An 8,486-nucleotide genomic window follows, 5' to 3' on the forward strand; every position below is an offset into this window, starting at 1 on the left:
GTTATTTTGGGTTATATGGCTGGAGTGATCTGCCCAGACCATTAGCTCAAGGAAACCAAGTCACATACACACACTAAATCAGTAAAAACAAAAACACGTACAAAGCAATTTGCAGATAAGGAGACGAAATTACAGGTGGTTAAGCAGAGACGAAAGTCTGATGGGGTGATCAGGTAAAGCGAGTTTTTTTTTGTCAGATTTTCCTTTATTTACATATGGTTTAACAGCTTTAAGGCATCATCTTTTATTTTCAGATATAAGTAAGTCGAAAGCGCACAGTATATCACGAGGGTTAAGGCAGTGTATCTTAATAATGTTACCTTGCGAGAAAGTCTCCAAGTGTACAATTATTTTGTAATAGATATTTGATATTCAATGCCAAGATTTATGCAGAGATCTCTTGGTGGTGAAAGTAAACAATGAAGAGTATGTATGTATATGTATGTATGTATGTAATAATAAATAATAGTAATAATAATTAACTTTTTGTTTTTAAATTTCTGAAGCCCGAAGGCTAAAAATATACATTGTGTGTGTGTGTGTGTGGGGGGGGGGGGATGGATGGGTGGATGGATGGATGATATGAATATGTATAACAAAATCTCTAAATCGAATTGACTAATCTGAAAGAAACATGGCAACTCGGCTGGTTGTTGGTCAGGGATAAACTGATATAATGTGTGAAGTAGGTTGCAGGTCAAAGCAACACTAAAGGTAACAGAATGACGGCAAATGTTAACTGTAATGCCGTTCATATGACAAACTTTACACACAGTACCTTAGTGAGAAAATATGACAAACTGTAGTAATATCAAAATAACTTAGCAAGATCATATTTCTGCACAAATAATAAGTGATGCCTTTATTAAGAGACAAAGAAGGTTCAATCTGTGTATTTCAGGAATATTATACTCTGAAAGGAGATTCTGGAGCTTAAATATTTTTTATGTTTGAATTTTATTACCAATGATCTCATCCTCTCACATCAGGGGATAAATAGTCTTCGGGTCTTTTATATTTAATGGTGAAGATTCAAGAGACGAAGGAGTGATATATCGCGTCAGTCACATCAGCCATTCATACACACACTGCTAAGACAATCGTACTCCAGTGAAAATTATCCATGGAATATCCAGAAAGCAAAGGATCCCTATTCCATGATCTGATCCTCTCACAGCTGTAATGGGTGTGAGAATACAAACCAGTCTGAGAACCCCAACTGTGCAGAATTGAAAATAAATGAATAAATAAACAAATAAATAAAATCATAGGTAAAAAATTCAATGAACCTACACCTCCATATGACTCGTCAGGCTCAACAACAATGCCTACAACTGTAAATAGTATACATTACGGTAAGGATGATATATATATATATATATAGGTGAAGTTAGCAGCCGATGTGCCACAGCAACGAAGCCTTAGTTCCTTTATCTAGAACTTGAATAAGCTAACTGAGAGCATGACAAACAAATGATCATTCTGGCCACCTTGTCTGGATATAGATATAACAATAAGCCCAATGTTAAACAACAGAGGGGGGCCAACACTGACGGTCACCACTAATACCCAGCCTCACCACCAGCACTCAGCCTCACCACCAACACTCAGCCTCACCACCAACACTCAGCCTCACCACCAACACTCAGCCTCACCACCAGCACTCAGCCTCACCACCAACACCCAGCCTCACCACCAAGACACACCATCACCTCCCCTACATCCCACCAACTGGCCTAGGAAAATCAAGTTAATCTTCCGACTCTGGCAGCTCGTAACATCACCCGGGCTTGAACATTCTTCTCTCACGAGCTGCAATTACCCTCATCTCATTCCCGAGAACCAGACTAGGGGGGGGGGGGAGGGAGGGGGGAGGGTGAAGGAGGGAAAAAAGGCCACACAAATATGGTATACTTGAAAAGTGTGAGAGAATGCTGCACGGCGTCAGTATTCGCGGGGCGTAATAACAATATAATTTATGATTTATCGCTGGTTGTGAGGCTGTGTGGGCTTGGCGGGCTGGCATATCATAGGCTGCCCGCTTGCTTAATTAAAGGCCTGGTTGGCTATTTGCGGCAAAGCTCTCTCGTAGTGTTGTACAGTAAATGCTGCTGGTGGTACTATGGTTGCTACTGCTGCGGGTGGTGCTGCAGCTCCACACACACCACCCCCCTAACACGCACGCACGCACGCACACACACCCAAGACACGCACACACACCCACTAACCCACACACGTCACGTTAAATAAGGGTAACGGAGATAACTAATTTCTCTAATATGATCTTGCACGTGAATAGTATCATTATTAATCTAACCTAATCCACCTTAATCTGAGCTTACATTACCTGATTTAGGTGTAGGTTGTTTATGTTATCACAGCAACCAACGGCTTAATTAAGTGAAACGGGGCCCCAGATTCTGTCAATTTATGTTAGGATTTACACCAAGTTATAGTAATCAAGAGAAAAAGTTTTCCTTAATTGGCCAAATTATCAGTTGCATTTTAAGGCTTCATCGGACGATTTTCCCTATTTAGTGATTCATAAACATATTTTCATATATAATTAACCATGACTTGTGGATGATTGCTGCGAGTGATCTTGTTGGCGCAACGCTGAGGTACACTGTAGACCAAGTTAGACGGGAGTTGAGTAAACATATGCAGATACACCTGTACACGATAACAGGTTGTGTTTGTTAACAGATGCATGTTTCTTGAAATTCTAGCAATCTCTATCACACACTACCTAATTTCATAAACAGTTTTAACCCCTGGTCTCAACAATCATTGGATCAACATGCCTTATACAAAAGCTCGCAGTTGTGAATTCAATTTTCTACTCTAATGTTCCAAGGGATGACTCCCCTAATAGTTACTACTACTACATATATTTTAGGGTATTTCACCTCGCCATGAATACACAGAATGGCGCTATATTTATAAACTACCATGTTTATCAGTTATAAGTTTTACCCAAGCTTTGTTCTGTGCCTTATCCTGTGGTTTCAGCCAATCTCCCAACAGCTACGCTCTGTAAAATATCTCACAAAATCAATTCTCATATCCCTGGGAAATGGTCGCGTCTCAGCACCAAATATTATCAAATACTGTATCTCGTCACTCACCACTACTGCCTTAGATTTGTGTTATTTAGTCTCTGTAAACGAAGTGAAAGCATCATTATGAAGGAAAATAACACATCATGTCTAGCGTTTCCGAACAGATTGGTGCCTGAAGAAGAGAAAATATTTGGCATCGACTATTTGATTTTTTTTTTTTACGAAATTTGACAAAAATGTGATTGAAATTAAAAAATAGGGTCAAACTTTTCGAAATAGGACTTTACATAATCAAAATAGTTATACAGTAACTAGCAAGTGACGTAAGAAAATTTGGCATACAAAGAAAATAACTCAAAAGACCTGTACTGGGTTACGTATTAGTTCCTGTTCGGTTTTTATCATTATTCACGTCACAATAACAGCAAACTAATTACATCTACACCAATCCTGACGGAGTCCCGGTGTAATTGAGAAGACCTGCCTGCCGTGGGTCATAAAACACCTTCAGAGAGGAGCCACCACTGACTTCTAACTCTTGTTCCTCTTGCCGCATACTTACTAATCTAATTCTACGCGGTCTTAAACCATTTGAGATAATGGTTTTAACTTTTGAGGATGATGGTATTATTACTTAAATACAATGTTTTAACTATACATCATGGTGTAACGCTTTTGAGGACGATTACTCTGAAAAACAAGAGTTTATATTTTTGACAACAGATTTTTATATTTTTCAGGGGGTCAATATATACTTTTGATGACAACTCTTACCCTTTCGTCTTCAAGAGTTTAAAAACCACGAGGCCCAAACGTTCCCAGAAGCACATTTCACGGCGAAACTCATAACTTTTGATATACTGGCCAAGATTTCGCTTCGTACAGTCGTATTGAAGTTAGAATTTCTACATCCAGTAAGAGGCTAGCGTCTTTATCCTTCCTAGAAAAGCTTTAAATTTTACCAACGAGACACGAGTGTAATAAAACAAAGAACTACACCACCTCTCTACTAAGTGTTAAATCCCACACCCAGCAACTTGATTCTGTGTTTTCGTAAAGGCAATATAAAGCACTTGTGTCTGAGCTGTTCGTAGCAATGGAGTTTATATTACTTGTACAACTTCCTCGTGGCTTTAGTAGTTGTAGCTTTGATTAAGACTACCAGCTTTTCTTTTCTTTTTTGTTTTCTTTTGTATACTAGTTTATAATGGAGGTAAGTCACGTTTATAATGGTTGGGTTTTAACACATAATTTACTGTTTATGGGTAGTGGATATCGTACTCCCCGTCAAGAATGAAAGGAATGCATTGTGATGGCGTCTTCTGCGTGTGTCTGAGTGTGGGAGTGTCCGTGTAAATGTGTATGTGAGGGGGGGGTGTGTATTGGCGGTCTGTTTGTGTGTGTAGGGAGGATAACTTCGCCGAAACACTAAACAATCCCTTTAATATTCCGATTTTCTTAGGACGTATGAAGGACAAAATGTCTCCTAAGCTTTCTTGAACCGTTGAGCTGAATTATCAAGAATCTATGTCAATAAAGAAGCTTTATTACACCTGTAGGTCTTTGGCTTTGTTTAGTATTTCGTTTAGTTGATGCTATAAATTTAGTTAGCGTAATTGAATGGAATTTTCGAAATCATTTGTGACGCCTTATGGAGCAGTATTGAAATAAATGGCATCACGAGTAATGCGTTATATTTCTCGTCTGCAGTAAAGTGATTTAAATGAACGAAATTATGAAGAAATTCTGACAAATTCCCCTGTATGTTGGACACCAGACTCCAGAGATAATTAATAAAAGTAATTCACACAACCAGTAAACACTGGGATTAAATTAAGAGATCTCTATTGTACAGTGTTCATAATATACTTAAGACTAAGCAAGAACCGTCATTAAAAATATCCCTTGATGCCACACACCAGAAGTTAAGATGAATCTGAAAACAAAAAATGAAGTTGGGAATGCTAATTAAGTCATCATCTTAATTCCCCGCTCATCCCTGGCTCTCCCGACGCAGTTTTGGCTGTGAAGCTTATTATTCATAATAAGATGGGGAGCAATTTTTAGATGAAAATTAATTTTGCAAGTCAAATTTATCCTTAATTGCTAAATCCTATTAAAACTTCAAGCTTGATGCTAAAATACCGAGGTATTTTTTGTGGGTAATATATCAGTCGCTAAGCTTCGCATCAAGGAGTTAATGTATCTTGGTCTTGTTAGACATTTGTGCTTTAGTGTAAGACGAGGTCACGGGTCAGGTCAAGTTAAATTAGGCTGAGTATGGCGACAAGAGCGTGGGAGCACTGATGGTGTTGGGTCTTCTCATAACTTACTCCGCTGTAGCCTCTTTCTTCCCTAACCTATGTTCCTCTCCTCACACCGTTAGATTTCAAGTACTGCAGTATACATTATCTATCTATGTATCTATCTATCTATCGGTCGGTCTCTGTCCAGTTGGTTTAGTTTAGGAGGTCCTTCGCCTCAGAGAAGAGAATGATGGTCGTTTACAGAAAATAAGCATTATTTTCTCTCAATTCTGGGTAGATATTGTCTTCTTCTACAACTACTGTGTTTACTTTGATGATGAGAGTTTTTATTTATTTTATTTACAGATGCCCTTACTCTTATGTGCATGTTGTACTTCTATACAGTTCAGGATTATCTCCCATATAATCTGGATTTTACGACCAGCCGCAGTGGATACGATTATACAACAATACTAACACAAGGGATATCAATCACACTTCACCATTTGAATGAGGAATCAAACCCGGCACCAATGGTCTGTCTGCACATTACGATCACCATTCCATAGCTGTACAACAATAATACCACCACACAACACTGCAGGTATGGTTCTGTCACAACAACAATACACAATGCCACATTTTGTAATGATTATCAAAATCCTACAAAATACCAACAGATTCCCATGTGAGAGCGACAAAATTACAACCTTCACTATGTATGGAGATAAAATACGCAAAATGTAATCAAATCATTCCTCAGTGTGATTTTCCTCGGCCATTCCACACAGTTTTCCCCTCTAACAGTGTGACCGACCGAGGGCAGAGAGAGAGAGAGAGAGAGAGAGATCTTGCAAGGAATGACTAGCGCAAAGTTAATTAAATATGAAGTATCGCTCCTCGAGGTGGAACAAATTTAACAAGTTAAGTATTTGCCGGGATACTCATAACCTTGGTCTCGTATACTGGAGGAATGGGAGGTGGGGGGGAGGTGGGGAAGTAAGGGAGGTGGGGAAGTAAGGGAGGTGGGGGAAAAGGGGGAGGCAGGGGAGATGGAGGTGGTGGATGATGAAATGGAGGTAGTGGGAGGAGGAATGGGAAGTGGCGAGGAGTAAGGAAGGGGAGGAAATGTGGGAAGATTGCGGAAGAGGAGGAGGAAAGGGAAGTGGGAGGAGGTGGTAATGGTGGGGAAACGGGAGAAACATTTGATAAGTGAAGATGGGGAGTAGTAAGGAAGTGGGGAGGGAGAAGTGAGAAGAGAAGAAATGGGGGGAGGAGAAGTGGGGGGGGGGAGAAGTGGGAAGGGGAGAAAGGATGGATGGAGAATATTACATGGAGGGAAAAGAGGCAAAAAGAGAGGGAAGGAGGAGGGAAGGGGGTCCTCATGCACTTCCCGAACAGCTGCTGACATGAATACTGAACGATAAAGTTTTAGATCGATGAAGGATATGCGAAAATGACCTAAAAATAATAGTAATAAGTAAACAAAATAAGAATAATTTTAATAAACTAACAATAAGAGTAATAATGATAATAGTAACAATAACAAGAAAATAACAACACAAATAATAACACCAATGTTTACTTGAGGAATTCGTGAATATGTTGAAAAGGTTAAAGAAGACATCTAGAGTATATTACAAAACATGTAAGAGGGAGAGCATCAAGGCGACTCATGATCAGCCACAAGTCACGATAAGAATGGAAGAATATTCTTGTCAAAAACTTTCATGCCACGTCTCTCTCTCTCTCTCTCTCTCTCTCTCTCTCTCTCTCTCTCTCTCTCTCTCTCTCTCTCTCTCTCTCTCTCTCTCTCATTTTACACCCTCACCACTTTTCTTGCATCTTTTTCCGTGCATTATTTAGAGTACTTGGCTTGATCTCGCTCGCTCAATCTCTCTTCTCTGTATTATTTAACGCCCTACATGTTCTGTTCTTCACAAATATGAATAGTATACATGTACATTTGTTGGGAAATGACTCTCAATATTTCGTAATAATATATGTTGGTCATTTTTATACTATTTATAGGTAAAAAAAAAGGAATTTAATTCGCAATAAAACTTCCTGAAAAAAAATATTCAGATAAATTTGGGGGGCAGAGTGTAAATCGTACTCATAGTGCCATATTTCTAGTCCTTTACATGTATAAAAATATATCCTCATTCACCAAAATAATTCACAAATTGCTGGTTGATGCAACATGATGCGTCCTTACGGTGGTAGAAGTGAGAGAAGGTTTGCTGCCCTTACTGGATTAAAGATGTGTATTTTTTTCCCTGGGCATTTCACTCACTCGGCTGGTATAAGCTTGCCTTAAAGTTGACGGACTGTACAGTAGGGAGAGTTTAAAGACGGTACTGCACCCACCAGTCAAGCACATGCACCGAGGCTTGGCGAGGTATGTTGGTTGGGTAAGTCTTCTGATTATGTTATTGATCAATCACTATGGCATAAAGAGTCTTAGTAATTTGAAAACCTTTTGGGGGAAACACTGTTATTATGATGTTAACTTATCAGCATGTTCTTTATTTTTCATATATTACGTCATTCGTATTATGGTAATACTTTAACTGAAATGATTTATCATATATTTGCAAGGTTTTATAATTGTGCTCAGGTAAATAAAGAGGCAGGTTCTTTCAATTACATATTACAGCATATTGTTTCGTTGATACAAAAATGTAATCACTAGTTTTTTTTTTATTAAACTAAACATCGTGTGAGCGGATGTAAGCCCTTTCAGCGAACCTTTACCATGTTAGGGTAAATATCGAACTAGGACGTTTTAACTGAAATTTTATTATAGTCATTGTTAAAAATTGTCTCATCACCGTTTTCTTTAGCGCCTGAAAAACCTCTGTGCGTTATTAAGTGAACCGTTACCATGACTACACTTATAATTTGGGCGTTATTTTCACCAGAAGTGCATCATGTGGACATTATCACACGTTCACCAAACCTACTAAGTTTGGCATAAATCCGCATTCTCGTTTTGGGTTACTTTGGAGACAGACAGGACCGCAAGCAACACCCTGCCCCGTGTATATCTTACGGCTTACGTTAAGAGTAGCAGAGATCTTCAAATACAATAAAACAAAACTTAACATTTAATTAAACATACAACTTACACCTGATCAGAAGTGGCATAATATAAATTACAGTCTCTTAATATTTG

Source organism: Homarus americanus, unplaced genomic scaffold, assembly GCF_018991925.1.
Source record: "Homarus americanus isolate GMGI-L3 unplaced genomic scaffold, GMGI_Hamer_2.0 scaffold40856, whole genome shotgun sequence".
Taxonomy (NCBI): Eukaryota; Metazoa; Arthropoda; class Malacostraca; order Decapoda; family Nephropidae; genus Homarus; species Homarus americanus.